A 24,297-nucleotide genomic window follows, 5' to 3' on the forward strand; every position below is an offset into this window, starting at 1 on the left:
ACCGGTTAATAACGTTATTTTTCGTTCCAAATAACCTTTCTTGAAATATTGTGGGAATAAAATAATTGTTAAAATAAATCTTGAAATAAAGTTTTATTCCGGAAGTGATGGGCTTGGCTACCTGCCCGCTAAATGTTACCCAGACCGCCTGGCTGAAGTGAAACTACTGTTGACACTAGCGAGCCGCGAGTAGCCTAACAGATCTGCAATGATTGTGCTGCCTGTGCCCGTTACCTAGGTCAGTGTAGAGCGTGCCTTTTCGCCTCTCAAATATATCCTGTCTCCTTTGCGCAGCAATCTGAAGGAGAATGTTTTGGAGGACATACTTTTCCTTAAACTGAATAAGCAATTTGGTATGTAAGCTATCTGTTGTCCATTTCAAATAGGCTAACTCTCGAGTTAATAGAAGAGAGTAGGCATAGGCCTCTAGCTATGGACATGAGTTGTGTTTATTTTGCGCGTAATGGAGAACGTTTTGTTGGAGATGCTTTCCGAATTTGAATGTAGGCCTAAATGTGACCGGCTGAGTTTGTTGTCATTTTGTTTTGAATAGCCATGGGTCTAAGCTGCTGCATTTCTTGCTTTCTTTTTTTTTAACGGACTTCAGTTCGAAAGACATGTTTGCGTTTAAATGGTCCTGCAGCCTAATTTCATGTTGCCGACTGGAAACAAATAAAATTGAACTGCAAGGTGATATAATGTTGTTTCATTATTTATTATAAGTTGTAGGCAAACTCCGTTTCCACAACGTTGGAAAAGTGCGCATTGCATTTAGCCTATAGGCTTCACGCACGCATCCGAATAATGACAACCCCCCCCCCCCCCCCCCCATAATGACAAACATTAGCGCACACATCCCCCCCCCCCCCCCCCCCCCCCCCCCCATGACATTTTTGAAAAAAAAAACGTTTTTATTAACCGTTCTTTTATAAGGTTCTAACCGGTTAATAACATGAAGAGAAGCATAGGAACACTGGAACGGAACAGAAAAATAACGTTTCTGGTCAGAACGAAACGAAATGAAAAATATTTCGTTTTTAATCCCTGGTTTTCTCAGTTTTTCTTGCTACGTCATGACCCAATAGCGATCGCCGATTTACCATGCTGTTATCATATGAATAGACCTCATTTGCTAATGGGTGGGTCATTAGCAGCTGCTGCCCGACTCACAGACTGAAATGTACAAGATTTGAGTTTTAATTCCCTTATCAAGTGCTAATTTCTTTTAATTTCGAGCGTTCTATATTTGAGTACAAGACTCTGGGTTACTGTGGGTGTTATTTGTATGTCTGTAGCCCAAAAACTCGCGGAGCTTTAAAGGCATATTGACACAATTCCCCACAAAACCACGCCGACCTAAAAATCAAATCAAACTTTATTTGTACGGCGCATTTCAAAACAGGAGGTAACACATTGTGCCGCACAGAAGGAAAGTGGGTGGGTATAAACACATTGTGAGAAACACCGATTTTCCACAGGGTTGAAAAACATGAGCATTGCCACTGCAGACCCCTGGCATTGGACATTACATTGGATTAAATTGTTAACATACATCTGCCTTAACATAAAACTCTCATTACAAAGCAGCATAAAATCTAGAAAAGAAGTTGTGATAAATCTCCAGTCAATTAAAGTTGTCAGGACTGAGGTAAAACACTGTAAATCAAATGTGAGCTATATTTGCCAAAGCTGCTCATTACGAAGCTTCTTCTCTCCACCTTTGCCATATGCTTCAAAAGAGTTAGCTACACTTAGATTGAGCCACGAATAAATGAATCAGACACATGCAATATTTAAAACCAACATCGACAAAATAGTTGCTATAATATGCTGTGTTGTACTTTGTACAAAATCAGGCTTCCCTTCTAAAAACGAATTACAGGCACCTAGTGCAACTTTCGAGGTTTAAAAATAAGCATTCAATTTCTAGTCTTTTTTACACGTAGTAAGTTTCAATAACTCCATACCATTACATATCGACATTCAAGGAGCAAACATGAGACGTCGTTGTGTGGTGAGAACTGATAGAAAATCGTAAACATTTCATGCACTGTTATAAGAAGCCTGGGAATAACAATACATCCAATGTGCGAAAGTGCTGCCAAAACATACGTCGGTGAACGTGGCGCTCCCTCCAGTGGTAGTGCGCTGGATGAATAGTTCTTGTAAGTGTAGCACCTGTGTTATCTGGACTAGTGAAAAGAAGCTACACTCACGAAGATTCTAGAAAACTAGAGTTGTAAATAGTTAACACTTTATTTTGTACAGTTTCCTTGATGTAAAATTGAAAAGATGTGAATACGTTGCAGTCAGTGTATGAATGGGTGTGTGTAAATGTGTAGTGTATGTATATTAAAGAAAAGAAAATAACAAAACCATGTAAATATGCACCAAAATGTACATTCAATTGAAACAAAGCAATAAAAGTAAATGCACTCTATATAAAATTCAGTATACACTTTAAAAAACAGTGTAACCCTTCAGTATGCTCAATCAAATACAATTTAACAAATCAGTGTGGAAAAACAGTATCAATTCAGTATGGAAAAACTGTATTATCAGTCACAATCAACAGTCCGTGTGTGTGTATGCAAAAGGATTCGCCTTTTCAGTGTGAAAGGTTGAACTTATCTGTCCACGCGATGTTGCAAAGTTCGTGTTCAAACTGACGTTGAAGAAACCATATGGTAGCTGGCCAGGCTACCACAGGTTACATGCTGCATGTGCGTGATATGAAGCTCTTGGGTAGCTCGCCATCTTTTCCGAGTCTTCTTCAATCCAAACTTAAAACCAATCGAAGCTCTTCCTTCATCAAAAACGAATAAAACTTAACTCTCTTCTCATAAAAAGCAGGGAAGAAAGAAATACTTATCAAATAAAAAGGAAAATGTATCAATATCTTACTAAATTCAATTCTAGTTTAACTTTCTTTTATCAAGTTTGTGCCTACTCGTTTGCGTGGCTAGATTCAACGGATCTCCTAAATGAAAAGAGATTCCCTGCGCATGCGCAGTGCACATGACTATTATTTAGCTGGGCTACACACTCCCCTCCTGAATGAGCATGCGTCCCTGCATGCGCCAGCTACTAGATATGGATTATCACTGGCAAATTATCACAATCATGAATTGAGTGAAGAACACTGTTAAAGCTTTCTAAAATAGTTTGTGCAAAAGAAATCAAAGGTTTTCCAAGTTGTGGATAATGGAAACGACCTGGGGGTCGTCGCATCCGTTCAGACCTACGCATGCTTTCTTCAGCTGCTTGTCTGTCAGTCTCTGAGGTTTCAGTATGGTTTTCAGTGTGGTTATCATCATTTTCTGCCAACTCTTCAGCAACTTCATGGCTTTCACCACTGTGGTCTGTTGTGCTTGGCTCTTCTGCATTACCCTCTACCAATGGATCGACTTCAGACACATCTTCCACCGGCATCAGAGCACTGTTCTGTCCTTCAGATGAATTCTCCAAGGGCACATCAGTTGTCTCTACTGCCAGAGGTTCAGTCATTGGGCAGGGCTCTTGCAGCATAAAAGGGGATGACTGACTGTCAACAGGTTGAGCAGCAGGTGCAACTCTGGTGATGTCATAGGTCCTTGTGAACCTCTTCTCAGTGAACGATGATGGGCCGAAGGATTCGTCATCATCATCGTCAGAATCTTCATCACGTCCCTCGTCAGGGTCTCGAGAAGGATTTGCTCTGGTACGAGGACGACGAATAGGCTTCGGTTCCGCTGGTTCATCATTCTCCTCAAACAAGTACCCGCAGGGCAGCAAGAGGTCGCGATGGAGGGTTCGAGTTGGGCCGTCTCCACCTACTGACTGGACCTTGTAGACAGGTAAGTTTCCCATCTTCTCCAGGACACGATAGGCAACAGACTCCCACTTGTCAGCTAATTTATGCTTATTTCGCAGGCGGAGGTTTCTAACCAGAACTTGATCTCCCACCTCAAGCTTGGATTCTCGCACACGCCTGTCGAATCGTTGCTTATTCCGATCAGCCAACTTCTGAGCATTTGCAGTAGCAGTTTTGAAGCTCTCCTGTAAACGAGACTTGAGGCTCTGGGCATACTGGGAGTGCGACTGAGATTTGGCCTCTCTGACTGGCAAGTTAAAGGCAATGTCCACTGGTAACCTTGGGTGTCGACCAAACATCAACTCATACGGACTGAAACCAGTTGCTTCATTTCTGGTACAGTTGTATGCATGAGCGAGTGGCTTCACAAAATCACACCAGTGACTTTTGTCTTTGTCTTTCAGCGTACCCAACATATCCAGCAACGTGCGGTTAAATCGCTCGACAGGATTACCTCTCGGGTGGTAAGGACTTGTTCGAACTTTCCTAATACCTGCTACAGCACAGAGTTCATGTATGACATGAGATTCAAAGTCCCTGCCCTGATCACTATGAAGCCGTTCCGGGAATCCATAGTGCACCAGGAAATGCTCCCAGAGACTTTTTGCCACCGTTCGCGCTTTTTGGTCTCTTGTCGGAATAGCAACAGCATAGCGGGTAAAGTGGTCTGTGATTACTAAAACATCTTTTATGTTGCGACTATCTGGCTCTATTGACAAGTAGTCCATACAAACCAACTCCATTGGCCTGGATGTTTTGATGTTTACCAAGGGGGCAGCACGTTCAGGCTGTGCTTTCCTCCTGACACATCGTCCACAGGTTTTCACCTTGCGCTCCACGTCGAACGACATTCTAGGCCAATAAAAGCGGGAACGCACTAAGTCAAGCGTCCTATCAATCCCCATGTGGCCCATATCGTCATGGAGACACTTGAGCACGGAGGTTCTCAACGCTTCAGGAAGTACAAGCTGATAAACAAGGTGGTCGTCACACTGGCGTTTCCTGTACAAGATGCCGTCTCTCATAACGTAACGCTTCCACTCCTTGATCATCAACTTGAGGTCGTGTGAGTGAGTATCCGGATCGCCAGACACTGAACACCCAGCTTCCAGAGCCTGGATAACACGTCCAATTATGGGGTCGTCTCTTTGGTGCTTGATCAAGTCCTCATCAGTGAAAGTAGGAATTAACACACATTTTCCAAACACTTTCTCATCGCCATAAACATCTGGAACTGCATCAGCGCTCATGGCAAGAGATTCAACTAAGGTCACATCAGGCAGGTCATAACTACCTCCATCTGACAGATGACGGAGACAGGCGGCAGCAACAACACTGCAAGGTAAGTTTGTACAATCCTGCGAAGCCAGATGCTGCTTTGCAAAATCCATGATCCTCGCACTCTCTTCGGTAGAAGCAGGATCGTCGTCTAGTGCATCATGGGGCATTCTGGAAAGAGCATCCGCATCCTGATTTTTGCTTCCGGGCCTGTACTTGATATTGAAGCTGAAGGTGGATAATGCCGCCAGCCAGCGGTAACCAGCTGCATCAAGCTTGGCGGAAGTGAGTACATATGTTAACGGATTGTTGTCAGTTACTACGGTAAAAGTGTTCCCATACAAATAATCCTGAAACTTCTCAACTATGGCCCACTTCATTGCCAAAAATTCTAATTTATGGGCTGGATATCGGGCCTCACTCTTAGACAGACCGCGACTGGCATAAGCTACAGCTCTCTGCTGACCGTCTTGTTCTTGATAAAGCACAGCTCCGAGACCAGTGGTGCTGGCATCAGTGTGGAGTTCGTAGGGGAGCTTAGAGTCAGCAAACCCTAGTACAGGAGCTGATGTTAGTCTGTCTATTATGCATTCGAAAGCTTGCTGGCATGCTGCCGTCCACCGGTCAGAAAAGGGTTCTTTGGGGTTCAGGTAGGTTACATTCTGCGAAAGCTTTTTGCGACATTTACTGGATGGTGGATACCCAACAGTCAGATTGGTTAATGGCTTCACTATCTTTGAGTAGTCTTGCACAAAACGGCGATAGTATCCAGAGAAACCTAAAAACGAGCGCAGTTCTTTCAAGGTCTGAGGCTTGGGCCAAGTCTTCAATGCACGGACCTTTTCTGGGTCCGTCTCAATCCCATTATGAGACACAATATGACCAAGATAACGGACACGTGACTGAAAGAATTTGCATTTCTCTGGAGACAGTTTAAGACCATTTTCTCTCAGACGCTGAAGTACAGTCAGCAGCCTTGCTTCATGTTCCTCTAAAGTAGCAGAAAAGACAATTAAGTCGTCCAGAAATACTAGCACCTCCTTTAAATTGATGTCCTTCATGCACTTTTCCATTAAACGTTGGAAAGTGCTTGGTGCATTTGTGGTCCCCTGTGGCATCCTGTTGAATTCCCAGAAACCCAAAGGACACACAAAAGCCGTCTTCTGTTTGTCTTCTTCCTCCATTTCGATTTGGTAGTACCCTGACTTCAAGTCCATAACGGAGAACCATTTGGACCCAGCGAGTGCAGAGAACGCCTCCTCCAAGTTGGGCAACGCATAAGCGTCCTTGATGGTTTGCGAATTTAGCTTCCTATAATCTACGCAAAGTCGAACATCGCCATTCTTCTTCCTCACTACTACAATAGGAGATGAGAAGGGGGATTCCGACTCACGGATTACACCAGCATCAAAAAGCGTCTTTAGGTGTTTTTTTACTGCTTCAAAGTCACGAGGATGGATAGGCCTGGGTCTTTGCTTGAAGCGGGTGTCATCTTTCAGCTTGATGCGATGCTTAACTTTGGTGGCATGGCCGAAGTCCAGGTCATGACGCGCAAAAACATCAGCAAAAGTATTCAGCTTCTGAGCAACTCTTTTTCTCCACTCCTCTGGAAGAGGGGAATCTCCAAAGTCGAACCTCAAGCTGGAACTAGTTGTCTGAGCACAGTTTTGGTAAGAACCTGAGCACATCATGCCAGACTTATCTGCCATTTGAGGATTTTCCAGGACTTGATGAGCAACGCTAAGCTGAGCAACGACACAATTGAGATGAAGTGTTATGTCATGATCAGTTTGGTTTCTAACCCATACAGCAAACTTGTTGGATGACTTCTTAGGTAAGGTGATAAGACATTGATCAACAACAATTCCACCAGGTAAGGAAGACAGTGTGGGTTGTTCTACTAAAGCATATGGTTCAGAGGGAATGGCATTAATTCTCATGGAACAATCCAATGCAACTCTCTGACCAGCCGGTATGGTTTGTCTTGTTCTCCCTTTGAGTGTCATCAGTCCCACTCGTCCACTGGTGCTCTGACTTTTCCTTAGCTCAAGAATTTTAAGGATCTGTGCATAGCCATGCACTGAAGAATGCCTACCCTTAGCGCTGTGTCCAGGATATTCACTGTAGACGGTGTCAAGCAGATTTGTCCCAATAAGGATGGTAACTTCACTATTAGAGCATGAATCAGGAACAACCAGGGCTAAAGTGGAAACTGGGTCTTCATTGCTGATGAATTCTTTTGGGAGTTTCACGCTTATCTCTACGTAGCCAAGATATGGCACAGACTGGCCATTGGCACCCTTTACCTCTATGAGGTGATCTAAAGGCTTGATTGGCTGTGCTGACAGATGATTGTTATAAAAAGAAAGAGACACTGTGGTCACTTGGGATCCGGTGTCTAATAAGCAGCTACAGTCAACACCGGAAATGTTAACCATGGCAGTGCACCGTTCACCTACTAATCTAGACTGTGGTTTAGATCTGGTTTTCACACAATGAGACTGTATGATAGGCTGACAAACAGTGTTTTGCTTGGGGCTACTAACACCTATTTCTGCTCCCATTTTCCCCCCAACAGAAGCAGACTTTAGTTTAAAGGTGGAGTGCTGAAAGGAACATTAAACTCCTCCCAAGCTCTTTGCTTCTCCCTCAGTTCCTTTTTCTTGGCGTCCACCAGTGCTGGATTAGGCTCATCGCTACAGGAGGGTGAGATATGACCATCTTGCCCGCAATTGAAGCAATACCAGGGTCTGGGCTTTCTATTCGCTTTCCCTGCAATCTGCTGTGTGGACTGCTGTGGTGTCTCTTGTTTGAAGTCTTTAGGTTTGATTCTCCTATATTTTTCTGTTTTGCTGCTAGCCCCTACATTTTGTTCTTTTGAAACTTTTAGAGTAGCTAACTGAGCTTGAAGGTCAGCTATTTGCATTTTCATTTTCTTTGTTTCTGAGGGGAGGTCAGAGGTAACAGAAAACATGTCAACCTCAGTAGCAAAAGGGTCACACACAGCATGCAAGTTGGACTGAGCTTTTGCTTTTGGAAAGCCAAGATGCTGTTTCATGCGGCTTGACTTTGCGGCTTGTTTGTCCTCCTCTGTCCGTAACAGAAGCATGAACTCAGATAGAGATGGTGGGTTATCTAATTTTCGCTCAAGCTGGAGATTTGTGATCAAGCTGTTGTTCCAGCAGCCTCTGCAGAATTGTTTCAGCAACTGGAGGTTAATTTGACTGGCATGTAGTCCACCTCTCTTCACTACTGCACAGAGAGAGATCTGTAGCCTATGTAAATAAGCAGAAGGTTTCTCGCCAGCATTCTGATTTGTGTTCAAGAACTTTGCGAAGAGTTCGTCTCCATCGCCCACAGCAGCATAAGCAGAATCCAACAAACTCAAGTAACAAGCAGAACTCGCCTGAGGACCTAAATGCTTCACCATGGTAGCTGCAGGAGACAAAAGACTTTCAACAATTTTCCTGACCACCTGCAGATCAGGAAAAGAAGAATCCTTGAGATAGAAATCAATGTGGCTTCGCCATGTTTCATAATCGACTTCCATTGCTGGAACAGGACTTTTCCCAGAGAAGGATCTTAATTTCAGAGAGCGATGCCTGGAAGAAACATCATCACCCTTCACTATGTGCTCGACGACTAATCTTTGGACCTCAGGGGTACTTAGCTGATCAACAGGTAGGCGTATGGCTGTTGCAGAAGTGGGCACTGAACAAGTCAAGATTCTGGGCGAAGGGCTTTGGGTGTTTTCTTTTGGAAAAGAGCAAGTTCCTTGAATTACATCCTCATCCTCATCTATCCGTATGGATACATCAGCCCTGTTTAAGTGACAGCTTGGGGATTTCCCTAAGCTTACATCTTGTGTGGAAGATTCACCTTTAGTGGACACTCGGATTCTGGCTAACTCTTCAAGAAGCAATGCTTCAAAGTCCATGCCACCTAATTTTGCAACATTTTTAAGTTCTGATATATAGCTACTGGTGAGGCTAGATCCTAGAGATGCGGTAAATAGAGTTGACAGCAGCTTAATGTGATGAATCACACTTGGATCAGAAGAGGATATTTTGGAAAAAGGTAGATCATCCTTAAGTTTCTCAATAGCTGCGCCACTGTCGTACTCTACAACAGCAGAGTTCAGAAAAGCTGGATCTGGGCTATCGATCTGCAAGACTCTGCTTACAGTGCCATATCTACTTAGTAACTCAAAAATATAATCATCAGCCTCAGAATGAGACAATCCACTGACTAACACAGCATTAGGCACTTTGATGTTTTCAGATCTTATAACATCCATTTTTAAATGCTTAAATGTTAGGGCAACAAGTTCAAAATAATTTCTCGCAATAAAAGGTGATGAAACTGTACAAAACTAAAGCCACAACTCTCCTGGCTAGCTCGCCACTTTATGTAGCACCTGTGTTATCTGGACTAGTGAAAAGAAGCTACACTCACGAAGATTCTAGAAAACTAGAGTTGTAAATAGTTAACACTTTATTTTGTACAGTTTCCTTGATGTAAAATTGAAAAGATGTGAATACGTTGCAGTCAGTGTATGAATGGGTGTGTGTAAATGTGTAGTATATGTATATTAAAGAAAAGAAAATAACAAAACCATGTAAATATGCACCAAAATGTACATTCAATTGAAACAAAGCAATAAAAGTAAATGCACTCTATATAAAATTCAGTATACACTTTAAAAAACAGTGTAACCCTTCAGTATGCTCAATCAAATACAATTTAACAAATCAGTGTGGAAAAACAGTATCAATTCAGTATGGAAAAACTGTATTATCAGTCACAATCAACAGTCCGTGTGTGTGTATGCAAAAGGATTTGCCTTTTCAGTGTGAAAGGTTGAACTTATCTGTCCACGCGATGTTGCAAAGTTCGTGTTCAAACTGACGTTGAAGAAACCATATGGTAGCTGGCCAGGCTACCACAGGTTACATGCTGCATGTGCGTGATATGAAGCTCTTGGGTAGCTCGCCATCTTTTCCGAGTCTTCTTCAATCCAAACTTAAAACCAATCGAAGCTCTTCCTTCATCAAAAACGAATAAAACTTAACTCTCTTCTCATAAAAAGCAGGGAAGAAAGAAATACTTATCAAATAAAAAGGAAAATGTATCAATATCTTACTAAATTCAATTCTAGTTTAACTTTCTTTTATCAAGTTTGTGCCTACTCGTTTGCGTGGCTAGATTCAACGGATCTCCTAAATGAAAAGAGATTCCCTGCGCATGCGCAGTGCACATGACTATTATTTAGCTGGGCTACATAAGGACGGATTTATATAGCCCTGAAACGTCATAAAACAGACACGTCAAACGAACGCAACTTCAGAATTCAGAAGACGTTCTACACTAGCAACTGTGGGCAAGGCAAATGTTGTCATAGCCATCGGGTAACAGCCAATCAAATAGCGTTATACCATCTCCAAAAGAAACATTTTGCCATCTCTTGGCTGTCAGCAAAAAATAACAGACTACTAGGCAAAGGAGCAGAAGCTAACCATAACTTCAGGGATTGCAATTGTTCTCACAACAACCACGAAGTCCTCTTAAGTGAACACCTCGATTACCTAAGGACATGATAGCCAAAATCTGGTGAATAAAATAAATCCGATGTTTTAGGTGCTATAGAGCTGTATCCTTTAAAGGCACCCAGTGCAACTTTATATAAACATTCAATGAAAAATAAACATTCAATTTCTAGTCTTTTTTACACGTAGTAAGTTTCAATAACTCCATACCACTACATATCGACATTCAAGCAGCAAAGATGAGACGTCGTTGTGTGGTGAGAACTGATAGAAAATCGTAAACAACAACAATCGCCGGTGGGGAGAGGGCATTTTTCCATTGACTGGAATCCTGCTTTATTCATTGTAGGTCACAAAAAATAAAGAAAATGGCGGCGATTGTTGTTGATATGAAATGGTATGGAGTTATTGAAACTTACTACGTGTAAAAAAGACTAGGAATTGAATGTTTATTTTTCATTGAATGTTTATATAAAGTTGCACTGGGTGCCTTTAAGGCAGTGACACCTGCCGTAGAGATTTTTCAGCATTCTAAAGCTGGTTTCTCCAGACGGCTGTTTCTCACTGTTTTGTTCAAAACATGGTTCTGCACATTGCATAAAAAAAAGCATGAATGGCTGAAATGAAAGACACTAGGACCACAATGGGTGGTTCTGGGAAGCTTTTTTTTTTATTATGTCATTTTAGTTTACATTTCAGAGCACCAAATAAAAAAAAATTCTGTATAATTTCAGCGTAGAACTGGGTTGACCTAGCACACTAACATTAACATTTTCTGATTCAATAACTTATTAACAATATCTTATTGTACAGTTACAATTACACATCTGACAATGAGTGTCAAAACTGTGAGCAGATTTATACAATTGTTATCAGGTAGCCTGCCCTAATGTTGGACTCAGTCTTTTGGAAAATATAGTAAATTACATGTCATAAAAAAGCCTTAATTCTTTGAAGTTTCAGCGTAGAACTGGGTTGACCTTGCACACTACTATTAACATTTATTGATTCAATAACTTATTAACAATATCTTATTGGACAGTTACACATCTGACAGTGAGTGTAAAAAATGTAAGCAGACTTTTACAATTGTTATCAGGAAACCTGCCCTGATGATGGACTCAGTCTTTTGGAAAATAAAATCAGTCCTTCCCAGCAGCTGCCAGCTGCTCACACAGAGCCTTTCTGAAGCTCTTCATCTTGAGAGGCTTCTGCCTTTTCACCTGTGCCATCTCCAAGGAGATAATGAAGCTGTTCACCACCACAATATCTACAAAGTGCAGAAACATCCTCTTGTACCACTGGTTTTTTATCGGGCCCACAGAGAAGTACTTGATGAGGGTGTTAGAGAGGTCCCCCCACCCCCCCATGTACTCGTCGTACTGCTTGACCGGGTCAGGCAGAGGAATCTGCCTCATGGTCCAGCCTCCATTAGGGTTCCGGACACGGCGATTCATAAACTCCCCACTGAAGGCTTTGTGGATCGTGGAACAAATGGCCACGTCATGCCTGTCCTTCCACTTCATATAAAGCAGGGGGTCCTCACGGATCCAGCGCATTTCGCCTCGAGCAGCCCCGCTGCCCAATGCATTCTCCGCTGTGCATGGAAACCCCACACAGTCCGTCCGGATCATCCCACAGGCCCCAAAGCCCAGCTGGTGGAGATGGCTGAAAAGCTTGGTGCTGGTGTAGAAGCTGTCCACAAACACATGGTACCCCGTGCCGAGATGGGGCACCTTGAGCAAGCCGGCGACTGCGTCAAAGCTCAGACCATTACCACTCGGAGACTGCGCCATTCCCTTGAAGACCGAGATGTCGCACGTGTAACCATTCTGGCTGTCGACCAGGACGAACAGCTTGTTACCCCTGCTCGTGGGCTGCGTACCCTTGGCTACCAGGCGCTCATCAACTACAAGGTTCTGCTGTGGGTGGTAGTGTGCCCTGCAGGCCACGAGGAGGCCGTCAAGAAGAGGCTTCACGCGGGAAAGGTCATCATACCCAGGCTGACCACGGAGCTGGTCATTCACCTCATCGGCAGCTGGGTCACTCATATGTAAATATGCAGTGATGGCCTCATACCTGTCGACTGGCATGACACTGGAAGCAAAGTCCAACCAGAAATGGCAATCCTCACTCCAAAAGTCCATGTCAGATGTCACCTGGACCAGGCCGATATACACCACAAGGCTCAAGTAGTTGAGCATCTCATCTGGCGTCACGTCTGTCCACGGCGGCCTTGAACCCGCCGCAAGCTTCCGGGCAGCGTATTTGTTGGTGTTGGTGCACAGCGTCTGAAGGACATCAGGTGTGAAATACAGCTTGAAGATTTTCAGGGGGCTGTATGACTTCTGGAAATCGAGCTGAGCGCCAGGCGGAATGGAAACTGTGGGGGGCACACGTCCTCCTCAGAACCATCATGCCACCTGTCCACCAGTGGGACAGGTTTGCTCCTCCAGCCAGGAGGCTGCGTTGGGAGAGGGGTGGGGACAGATGCACTCATTGGAACCTTTGAAGAAACACTGGGTAGTTGGGGAGAGAAGAAATTGCCAAATGTTACACAAACAACCCAGCAATCCAGTAGCAAAAACACATGCAAGCATGCAGGTGTAACAGGTTAGAAAAGCTGTGTTAATAATTGCTCAAGATCTGTTACCTGTATTTCAGTTTCTTTTATTATTACTTTTATTTTGGTATCACACTGGTATTGGGGTCTCTGGTAGCCCCCCCTGTCTCCCCTTGTATTGTCCCTCTCTCCCCCCTTCCTCTTTCCTGTTTGTTTTATGCATGAATGAGGTAGGTGGTGAAGGATTAATGGGATGGATGAATCTGATAGATATTGCCTTTAAAACTAAGCATCTATCTTATTAAATAGCCTCTTAAAACATATTATTATTATATGTATTATATATATAAACTAGTTATAGGAAATATCATTCTTACATATGTTTAATGTGGTTTTCCTTTTGTTACATGTGGGGGGCTAGCCTTTACAGTATAGGTGAAGCAAGCAGGCTGGAAACTATTTCTGTTGGTGTGTTTACAGGTGTGATACTGTTTTTAATTATCTTTCTTTACGTGTATATTTTTGATGTATATATTACATGTTTGTTTTTATTTGCCTGTTTGTTTTATGCATGAATGAGCCTTTACAGTATAGGTGAAGCAAGCAGGCTGGAAACTATTTCTGTTGGTGTGTTTACAGGAATAAATTACCATCTTACAACAGTTGTCCACGAGACATTTTTTATAACACAACGCAGAGATTTACACCGGTTGCATTGGTGCCGTGACCGTCGGTTCATCCGATCTACGCTCGCTAGATCACCAGGACTGTTGCTACTGTCGCTGAAGCTACCGTTGCCAAGCTGCTGCTGATGCTACCGTTGCTAACCGCTACGTCTGCTGTCAACGAGCTCTGCTGCGGTATTTATCCTCTGTTTCACGCAACGTGCCTGAATTCTGACGTTAACATTCTAATGTTAGGTTGACACACTGCTTACGGTAGAATGTTATAGAGGGCAATTTTGTTTAATTTCATTGTCGTGAAAGTCTTTCATTGGTGATAATGGTTATATGTAGCCTATTGATTTTTTTTCTTCTTAAAGCATCTTCATTTTGAATAACAAGTCAGTGTTATTTGGTGCTATTATCAGAAATTGCTATCATTTAAAAAACGATTTTTTTTCTGTGCTTGCATAATTCTTAGAATTTAATTGAAATGTCATTTGTAAGAATGAATGGTGTGTTTGTGTCTAGTGGGCTGGGGAGGGGATGCCATATGGGGTTAGATGGAGAGGCCAGTGATCCAAAGATAGGCCAGTTAGGTCTAGGCCCAGTGGCATGTTCAACCCCTATCACCCACATAGTGGGAAACACACAGGAGCAGGTAGCGGATCCTGATACTATTAGTTATCCTACTGGCAGACATACAGCGCAGGCACATGACACAAATTATACAATGCAGAACTTTATGCCCAGCACTCATTCAAGCCCAGCAAATGCCACAACTACACAGACTTGCTCAGGAGGCTGTCTGGATGCCTCAAGACTGAATGTAGTTGTCCAAGCAGACGCTAGACCACCCCCGTTCTTCAGAGGTGACCACACTGACACATGTACTGTCCATGAGTGGGAGGATTTAATGCAAAGTTACATGCGAAGACGCAAATGCGACACTCCTGAAAAATATGATGTGATAACTAGCAGACTTATGGGGAAAGCCAGGGACATTGTTAAGGTTTCGCTGCGCAGCAACGCAGAAGTTGACCCCTACAGCTGCCCTACTGTTGTCTTTGACATCCTCAAGCAGAATTTTAGCGATCTCCCATACTCTAGCATGCCCATGGCTGACTTTTATAGCACACTTCCAAGAATGCGTGAGAGTGCATTAGATTACTGGGTGCGATTGAACAAGGCTATTGATATTGCTGATGAGTGCCTCCGCAGACAGGGCAAACGTGTAGAAGACGTGTGCGCTGAAGTTGTGATGATGTTTGTTACTCATTGCCCAGACCCCCATTTGGCCATGTCTTTCAAGTACAAATCAGCTAGAAAATGGACAGCCTCAGAGGTCCAGGAGCGCTTAGACGAGCATCAGAGGGATTTGAGGCGTGGGAAGTCAGTGAGCCAGCATTCTTCATCCATTTACAGTGCCCCCCCTGTTGCAGTCAGTCAGTCCACTGCAGAATTCAATACTTTTTCCGAACAGGCAGAGCTGATGGGTCCTGTGCTTCGCCAGCCGCCAGCAGCTGTATCAACGGCTGTGGACCATGCAGAGGAAGAGCCAGGTATGCGTGAAGTGGTAGGCATGCTGAATAAAGTCCTCACACTGTGCTCCACCCAGTCGCTGTCACAACATGTTCAGCCCCTGTACCGTCAGCGCCCCGCCCGGCCCTCTGTGTCCTCTCCCTGTGAGGTATGCAGCAGCACTGACCACTCCACCTTCAGCCACTGTAGACTGCTGAAGCTCTGTTGTCATTGCTTCCAAGCTGGCCACATTAAAAACAACTGTCCTAGTGCCTCTCGTCCAGCAGCGGCGCCCGCAAAGCCCAGCCACATGCCATCAAACTAGGTAGCCCACGCTGCGAGAGGGCAAGCGTGGGTGGCAGTAATGAAGCCCTCAACAGGAAACCAGACCTGCTTTCAATCTACAGTGCTAATCGTCGACTCTTGCCAGCAGACCAGGTGCCGATTCTCATTGGCACGCAGAAACTCAAAGGATCAAGTGAGCTGTTTTATACACCAGTGCTGGTGAGTGGCAAGGTCACTTTGAGAGGAATGTTAGATTCTGGGTCCATGTCTTGTACACTCAGTGAAGAGGCAGAGAAGACACTTCAGGCTGCTGGGGTTCTGCCCAGTGCTCAGCCTATCCCTGGTAATGTGGTGATTGTGGGCTGTGGTGGCAAGAAGACCTACCCGAAGTGCTTCTATGACCTCGAAGTTGAAGTGTATGAATCAAAGTTCATTGTACCTACCTTAGTTGTTCCGGGCCAGAGAGATGACTTCATAATTGGCACTAACGTGATAAAGCCTGTTCTACATGACATGAGAAAAAGAAAAGACTACTGGCGGCTCCTTTCTTCCAAGAACGATGACCCTGAATGTGACCGTTTCCTTGAGCTACTGAGCAGTGTGTCCAGGTGGGAGGGTACAGGTGAGTGCGACAAAATTGGAACAGTGAAGCTTGCGCGTAGCGTTACACTGCTTCCACAACAGGAGCACCTAGTGTGGGGGAGGCTGCCTGGCGATGTTCCTGTGTCCCCTGGGTGTACCATCGTTGTTGAGCCTACTTCAGCACGCTCTGCGCCGAAGAACATTCTTGTTGGCAAACTTGTCACTGCTATGTGGGGCGATCGTTGGGTTCCGATGAAGATCCTCAACCCGACATTGGATCCCATCACACTACGTCGCAACGCAAAGATAGCTGATGTTTCCCCCTGTCTGGCAATGGAAGACTTAAACATCACCCAGCGAATGTGTCGGACTCAGGACGAGGCCCCTGTTCTTACGCTGTCAGGTAGCAAGCCCACTGATCCTGTCCAGGCGTTGAAGGAGGCTGGTTTGGGCGATATCGACTTGGAGGGCTGTGAAGTTTCCTCTGCTGATAAGGCCAAGCTCGCCGCCCTACTCTTGGAGTTTAGTGACATCTTCTCCAAAGACTCCCTTGACTGTGGTGAGGCCAAAGACTTTGTTCACAGAATCCACCTTTCAGATGACCGCCCTTTTCGACTTCCCTATCGACGTGTCCCACCAGCACACTATCACAAACTGAGACGGGTGCTGAATGAGATGGAGGAGCGCGAAATCATCAGGAAATCTGTTAGTGATTATGCCTCTCCTCTAGTCATGGTCTGGAAGAAGAATGGGGACCTGCGGATCTGCACAGACTTCAGATGGTTGAATGCCAGAACCGTTAAAGATGCCCACCCTCTCCCCCATCAGTCTGACTGCCTTGCCGCGCTTGGGGGCAATGCTCTTTTTAGCACAATGGACTTAACGTCTGGATTTTACAATGTTCCCCTCCATGAAGCTAGCAGGAAGTTCACTGCCTTTACTACGCCACTGGGGTTGTATGAATACAATCGTTTGGCTCAAGGCCTCTGTAACAGTCCTGCGTCCTTTATGAGGATGATGATTAGCATTTTTGGTGATTTAAATTTTTCCAGTCTTCTTTGTTATTTGGATGACCTGCTCGTCCTTGCCCCATCTGCTGACGTGCAACTGGACCGTTTGAAAGTTGTGTTCAGCCGTCTTCGGGCCAACAATCTGAAACTTTCACAAAAGAAATGCTACTTTCTGAGGCAGTCAGTTAAGTTTTTGGGACATATGGTAGACAGAAATGGGGTCTCTGTGGATATGGAAAAGGTCGCTGTGATCTCATCTTTTGTCAAGGGTGACTTGATGGAATCAGATGGCTGCACCCCATCTCAGAAGAGGATAAGGTCATTTTTGGGCATGGTCTTATATTACCAGCATTTCATCCCCAATTGTTCGTCTATAACAAAACCTCTGTTCAGTTTGACTGCTGGCTGTAAGCGTAGGGGCAGAGCGCCTAAAGCTGGTAAAAGTGGCACTTTCCGCCGACTGGTTCCACAAGACTGGACAGCTGCATGTGACAAGGCCTTTGATGACCTGAAGTCTGCGTTGGTTGAGTGTGTGGCCCTTGCCCATCCTGATTTTGAGAAGCCTTTTATCCTCTGCACTGATGCATCTCTTGACGGCATAGGCGCTGTTCTCTCACAAGTCCAGGATGGTGAAGACAAAGCAAGACCAGTGGCGTTTGCAAGCAAGTCACTCAGCCGTTGCCAAGCCAACTACCCAGCACACAGACTAGAATTTCTGGCACTGAAATGGGCAGTGTGTGATAAGTTCAGCCACTGGCTCAAGGGCAGCCAGTTCACCGTATGGACTGATAACAATCCACTCACGTACATCATGACAAAGCCCAAACTGGACGCCTGTGAACAGCGCTGGGTTGCTAAATTGGCCCCATATAACTTCAAGATCAAGCATGTTCCAGGCAGATTGAACGTTGTTGCTGATGCACTGAGCAGGGACCCTTTTGTCAAGCCGATGAGCCAGCGCCTGCTTTCAGAACCATACAGCCGTCTGATAGAGTGTGCAAAGGATCTTGGAGACGGATTCATCCAAGACGTCTTCCGCTTGACTAGTCAGCCACAGGCACTTAGCTCCATGGATGTGTCTCCAGCCAGCTCCCGCGCATCTCTCTCAGAAGATGAGGTGTCTACACTACTGGACAGCCACAGTGACTGGGAGTCTGCTTCGCGGCTCAGAGCTATGTCGGTGGCAGAACATTTGTCTGATGTGGTCTCTGTTGGCCAGCCTGCTCTGCCTGTCTTGTCCTTGCAAGATCTGCAGACTCACCAGCATCATGACGCAAACATCGCAGCTGTCATCCCTTATGTTGAGCGGAGAAGGAGGCCGTCATTCCGGGAGCGATGCAGAGAGAGTCAGTCCACTCGTCAGCTGCTTAGACAATGGGACAGACTAGTTTTGCGAAACAGTGTGCTGTATAGAATCTGTAAAGACCCCCTGACCAACTGCAGGCGTTTTCAGTATGTCTTGCCTGATGCACTGAAGTGCGAAGCTCTGGCTGGAGTCCATGATCATGCCGGTCATCAGGGTCAGGCCCGCACAGTCCACCTCGCACGTCAAAGATTCTTCTGGCATGACATGGAGAGGGAGGTCCGTGATTATGTCAGAAAGTGTGGCAGGTGTGTCCTGAGCAAGACGCCTGAACCTGCTGCTCGAGCCCCATTGGAGAACATAAAGACCACTTGCCCACTTGAACTCGTCTGCATTGACTTCTGGTCTGCAGAAGATCATAACAACAAGTCTGTGGATGTCCTTGTGATCACGGACCACTTCACAAAGCTAGCCCAAGCGTTTCCCTGTCGGGACCAGACAGCAAAGAAAGTGGCTAAGACGCTGTGGGACAAGTTTTTCTGTGTCTATGGTTTCCCTGAACGCATCCACTCTGACCAGGGGACGTGTTTTGAGAGTGAGCTGATTGCTGAGCTTCTCCGACTTGCTGGCGTCTCAAAGTCTCGCACCACCCCCTACCATCCTATGGGGAATGGTGGGACCGAGAGGTTCAACAGGACGGTGGGTAGCATGCTCCGTTCCTTGCCTCCGAGACAGAAGCTCAAGTGGCCTCAGATGATCCAGACCATGACATTTGTCTATAATTGCACCTCCCATGAGACAACTGGTTTTGCTCCTTTTTATCTGATGTTTGGCCGTGTACCGCGTCTGCCAGTGGACCTGATGTTTCAGAGTGTTTTGACAGACGATACGGTGTGTGACTATGATGCCTTTGTAGATTCTCTGCTAAAAGACCTCAAGTCTGCAATGTCTGTTGCCCAGAAGCATACAGAGACCAAGCAGAAACACCAGTCGGATCAGTACAACAAGAGAGTGAAAGGTCAGTCGTTGTCAATAGGAGACCGAGTGCTGATGGCGAATAAAGGCTGCCGTGGGAAGCGCAAATTAGCGGACCGATGGGGAGACAACATCTTCACAGTTGTTGCCGCAAAGCCAGATATCCATGTTTACAGAATTCGTGATCCTGGGGGAAAGGAAAGAGTAGTACATCGGAATCTGCTGTTGGATGTAAACTTTCTTCCTCTTAGTGGCCAGCTTGATGCAAGCTCAGCAGAGAACAATGAGCCTGATGGAGATTCTGTGCACGATGGTCCTCACTCTGTCCAGGCAGCCCTCAGTGACATGGAATCCTCCTCTCCCTTAGATGACGCCATCTCCGTTCCTACTGCAGACGTTGAGGGACGTACCTTGTCATGGGTCTCGAAGCACTCAGATGTCGCAACCCAGGTGTCGGAAGACCTGACTGAGGATCCAGGATTGGCCCAGGCCCCTTCGGACTCCCCTCCTGAGCATAGTCTGTCTGATACATCTAGTAGCCCTGACATTAGTTCATCCATGCAGTCACCCATTCCCACACTGCAGCCGACACTCCCACAACATGCACCTCACAGGTCTAGGTTTGGTCGAGTTATCAGGCCTGTGTTCAGGTTAATCGAGTCTATGGCTCAGCTTCAGTCAGTTTTGAATGACGATGTTCCTGACAGATTTGTCATCAATGTTTGATTTGTGTGTCTCATGACACAGTTGGTTAACCTGGTTAGTGATGGGTTGTGAAGTTGTATGTTTCCCTCAGGTGCGAATATGCAATGTTGTGAATCTTTCCCATCATGGCATGGTAGATAGGCATTAGTGTTTGGGGTGTATACGGCATCCCTTCTTCCTATGGGGTTTCTAATGGCCTGAATTGTCTGTGTGGGGAGGTTGCAGATATTTGCGCAATTCTGAGGGGGTAAGTGTAACAGGTTAGAAAAGCTGTGTTAATAATTGCTCAAGATCTGTTACCTGTATTTCAGTTTCTTTTATTATTACTTTTATTTTGGTATCACACTGGTATTGGGGTCTCTGGTAGCCCCCCCTGTCTCCCCTTGTATTGTCCCTCTCTCCCCCCTTCCTCTTTCCTGTTTGTTTTATGCATGAATGAGGTAGGTGGTGAAGGATTAATGGGATGGATGAATCTGATAGATATTGCCTTTAAAACTAAGCATCTATCTTATTAAATAGCCTCTTAAAACATATTATTATTATATGTATTATATATATAAACTAGTTATAGGAAATATCATTCTTACATATGTTTAATGTGGTTTTCCTTTTGTTACATGTGGGGGGCTAGCCTTTACAGTATAGGTGAAGCAAGCAGGCTGGAAACTATTTCTGTTGGTGTGTTTACAGGTGTGATACTGTTTTTAATTATCTTTCTTTACGTGTATATTTTTGATGTATATATTACATGTTTGTTTTTATTTGCCTGTTTGTTTTATGCATGAATGAGCCTTTACAGTATAGGTGAAGCAAGCAGGCTGGAAACTATTTCTGTTGGTGTGTTTACAGGAATAAATTACCATCTTACAACAGTTGTCCACGAGACATTTTTTATAACACAACGCAGAGATTTACACCGGTTACACAGGGCACAAGCCGAAATAAAACTACACTAACCACATTACTGAGTAAGCATACCTGAACAACTACAAGAGACATTGTAAAATAACAAAACATAATTTGCCTATATTGTTATGCAGCTACGATGATATGTCCTCTGATTCGACCAACAAAACTCGGTAAATAGTCATTATATATATATATGGGTAGTTGGGGAGAGAAACAACATGTATAGGTTGTCATTAGCACATAACATATTAGCAACTCATTAACTTCTGCATGCTAATATAGTATTATGCGTGTGTGCAACCATGAATGCCAATGTGTAGGCTACTTACATGTCGAGGACAGGGTCCAGTCGTCCCCAGAACACCTCTTCTTCAGAGGAATCTAAGCTAGCTCCATCTGAATCACCTGAATAGCATTCGTCAAGGCTGTGGTATTCCTCGTCGCTGTCAAAGAGCATCTGAATCACTTGATCTTGTGTATATGTCGCCATTTTTGAAGCTGCACGAGTCACAAAGCAATGCGCATGTTATAAAGAATATCGGCCATTGATCCATCCATTGATCACCAAAACCCTGTAAACTTGGTTGACTACTAAATATGAATGACCTTATCCCTCTCCAATTCCAGTTTCCCTACACAGTGAATACTGGTGAGGTGTAAAACACCTGTGATTGCCCCTCCCCATTGTCACTGCTTACGGCCCCTCTGACAAGTAGGCTACAGCGGCCAATAGATAATGGACCTGGAATGCCGTTGTGGTGTCCCCAAAACAGTACAAAAATATGCCCTCTCCAGCTGTAGGCTACTCAATAGATAACAACATATGATCTTTTTTTTTTTTTTTTACAGGAGCCTACTAACTATACAGGGTCCTAATACTCATGTCTCCGCAGACTAGAAACATCGACGTGTGTAGCCCAACAAAAATAACCTCTGAGCATGATAGGAATTGTATTTTACTGTGTAATTCTAAGCGACATAATGTGATGTATAATAGCCATATAATGTGTGGTAGTAGACTAAACTCAGAGCATAGAGGCATGACAACATTAATTACAAGAGCTAATCAGCGAATATAACTTACTCTTGTTGAAAAACAATTCAAATACCCAAGACGAAGCTCAAAGTGGCTACGTTCGTCCTCGCTGTCTTCACTACTTTCATCCAGAGTAGTTCTCCTCCTCGTTCTCCAAAGCAAGTTGTGAATGAATGATATTCAACGTGGTCTTGTCTATATTGGTGAAAAGGGGTGTTTTCTCAGTTTTTCTTGCTACGTCATGACCCAATAGCGATCGCCGATTTACCATGCTGTTATCATATGAATAGACCTCATTTGCTAATGGGTGGGTCATTAGCAGCTGCTGCCCGACTCACAGACTGAAATGTACAAGATTTGAGTTTTAATTCCCTTATCAAGTGCTAATTTCTTTTAATTTCGAGCGTTCTATATTTGAGTACAAGACTCTGGGTTACTGTGGGTGTTATTTGTATGTCTGTAGCCCAAAAACTCGCGGAGCTTTAAAGGCATATTGACACAATTCCCCACAAAACCACGCCGACCTAAAAATCAAATCAAACTTTATTTGTACGGCGCATTTCAAAACAGGAGGTAACACATTGTGCCGCACAGAAGGAAAGTGGGTGGGTATAAACACATTGTGAGAAACACCGATTTTCCACAGGGTTGAAAAACATGAGCATTGCCACTGCAGACCCCTGGCATTGGACATTACATTGGATTAAATTGTTAACATACATCTGCCTTAACATAAAACTCTCATTACAAAGCAGCATAAAATCTAGAAAAGAAGTTGTGATAAATCTCCAGTCAATTAAAGTTGTCAGGACTGAGGTAAAACACTGTAAATCAAATGTGAGCTATATTTGCCAAAGCTGCTCATTACGAAGCTTCTTCTCTCCACCTTTGCCACATATGCTTCAAAAGAGTTAGCTACACTTAGATTGAGCCACGAATAAATGAATCAGACACATGCAATATTTAAAACCAACATCGACAAAATAGTTGCTATAATATGCTGTGTTGTACTTTGTACAAAATCAGGCTTCCCTTCTTAAAACGAATTACAGGCACCCAGTGCAACTTTCGAGGTTTAAAAATAAGCATTCAATTTCTAGTCTTTTTTACACGTAGTAAGTTTCAATAACTCCATACCATTACATATCGACATTCAAGGAGCAAACATGAGACGTCGTTGTGTGGTGAGAACTGATAGAAAATCGTAAACATTTCATGCACTGTTATAAGAAGCCTGGGAATAACAATACATCCAATGTGCGAAAGTGCTGCCAAAACATACGTCGGTGAACGTGGCGCTCCCTCCAGTGGTAGTGCGCTGGATGAATAGTTCTTGTAAGGACGGATTTATATAGCCCTGAAACGTCATAAAACAGACACGTCAAACGAACGCAACTTCAGAATTCAGAAGACGTTCTACACTAGCAACTGTGGGCAAGGCAAATGTTGTCATAGCCATCGGGTAACAGCCAATCAAATAGCATTATACCATCTCCAAAAGGTACATTTTGCCATCTCTCGACTGCCAGCAAAAAATAACAGACTACTAGGCAAAGGAGCAGAAGCTAACCATAACTTCAGGGATTGCAATTGTTCTCACAACAACCACGAAGTCCTCTTAAGTGAACACCTCGATTACCTAAGGACATGATAGCCAAAATCTGGTGAATAAAATAAATCCGATGTTTTAGGTGCTATAGAGCTGTATCCTTTAAAGGCACCCAGTGCAACTTTATATAAACATTCAATGAAAAATAAACATTCAATTTCTAGTCTTTTTTACACGTAGTAAGTTTCAATAACTCCATACCACTACATATCGACATTCAAGCAGCAAAGATGAGACGTCGTTGTGTGGTGAGAACTGATAGAAAATCGTAAACAACAACAATCGCCGGTGGGGAGAGGGCATTTTTCCATTGACTGGAATCCTGCTTTATTCATTGTAGGTCACAAAAAATAAAGAAAATGGCGGCGATTGTTGTTGATATGTAATGGTATGGAGTTATTGAAACTTACTACGTGTAAAAAAGACTAGGAATTGAATGTTTATTTTCCATTGAATGTTT

General features: G+C 44.2%; 1 pseudogene across 1 annotated transcript in view; it reads left to right on the forward strand.

Annotated features, from left to right (window-relative positions):
* LOC308367533 overlaps positions 1-24,297 on the forward strand; it is a 307,106-nt pseudogene that overhangs the window by 246,213 nt on the left and 36,596 nt on the right. Inside the window, exon 2 of the transcript in view lies at positions 8,253-8,257. The product of the transcript in view is annotated as an uncharacterized misc_RNA (transcript). The remainder of the gene's footprint in view (positions 1-8,252; positions 8,258-24,297) is intronic.

This window comes from Sprattus sprattus, assembly GCF_963457725.1.
Source record: "Sprattus sprattus genome assembly, contig: SUPER_6_unloc_1, whole genome shotgun sequence".
NCBI lineage: Eukaryota > Metazoa > Chordata > Actinopteri > Clupeiformes > Clupeidae > Sprattus > Sprattus sprattus.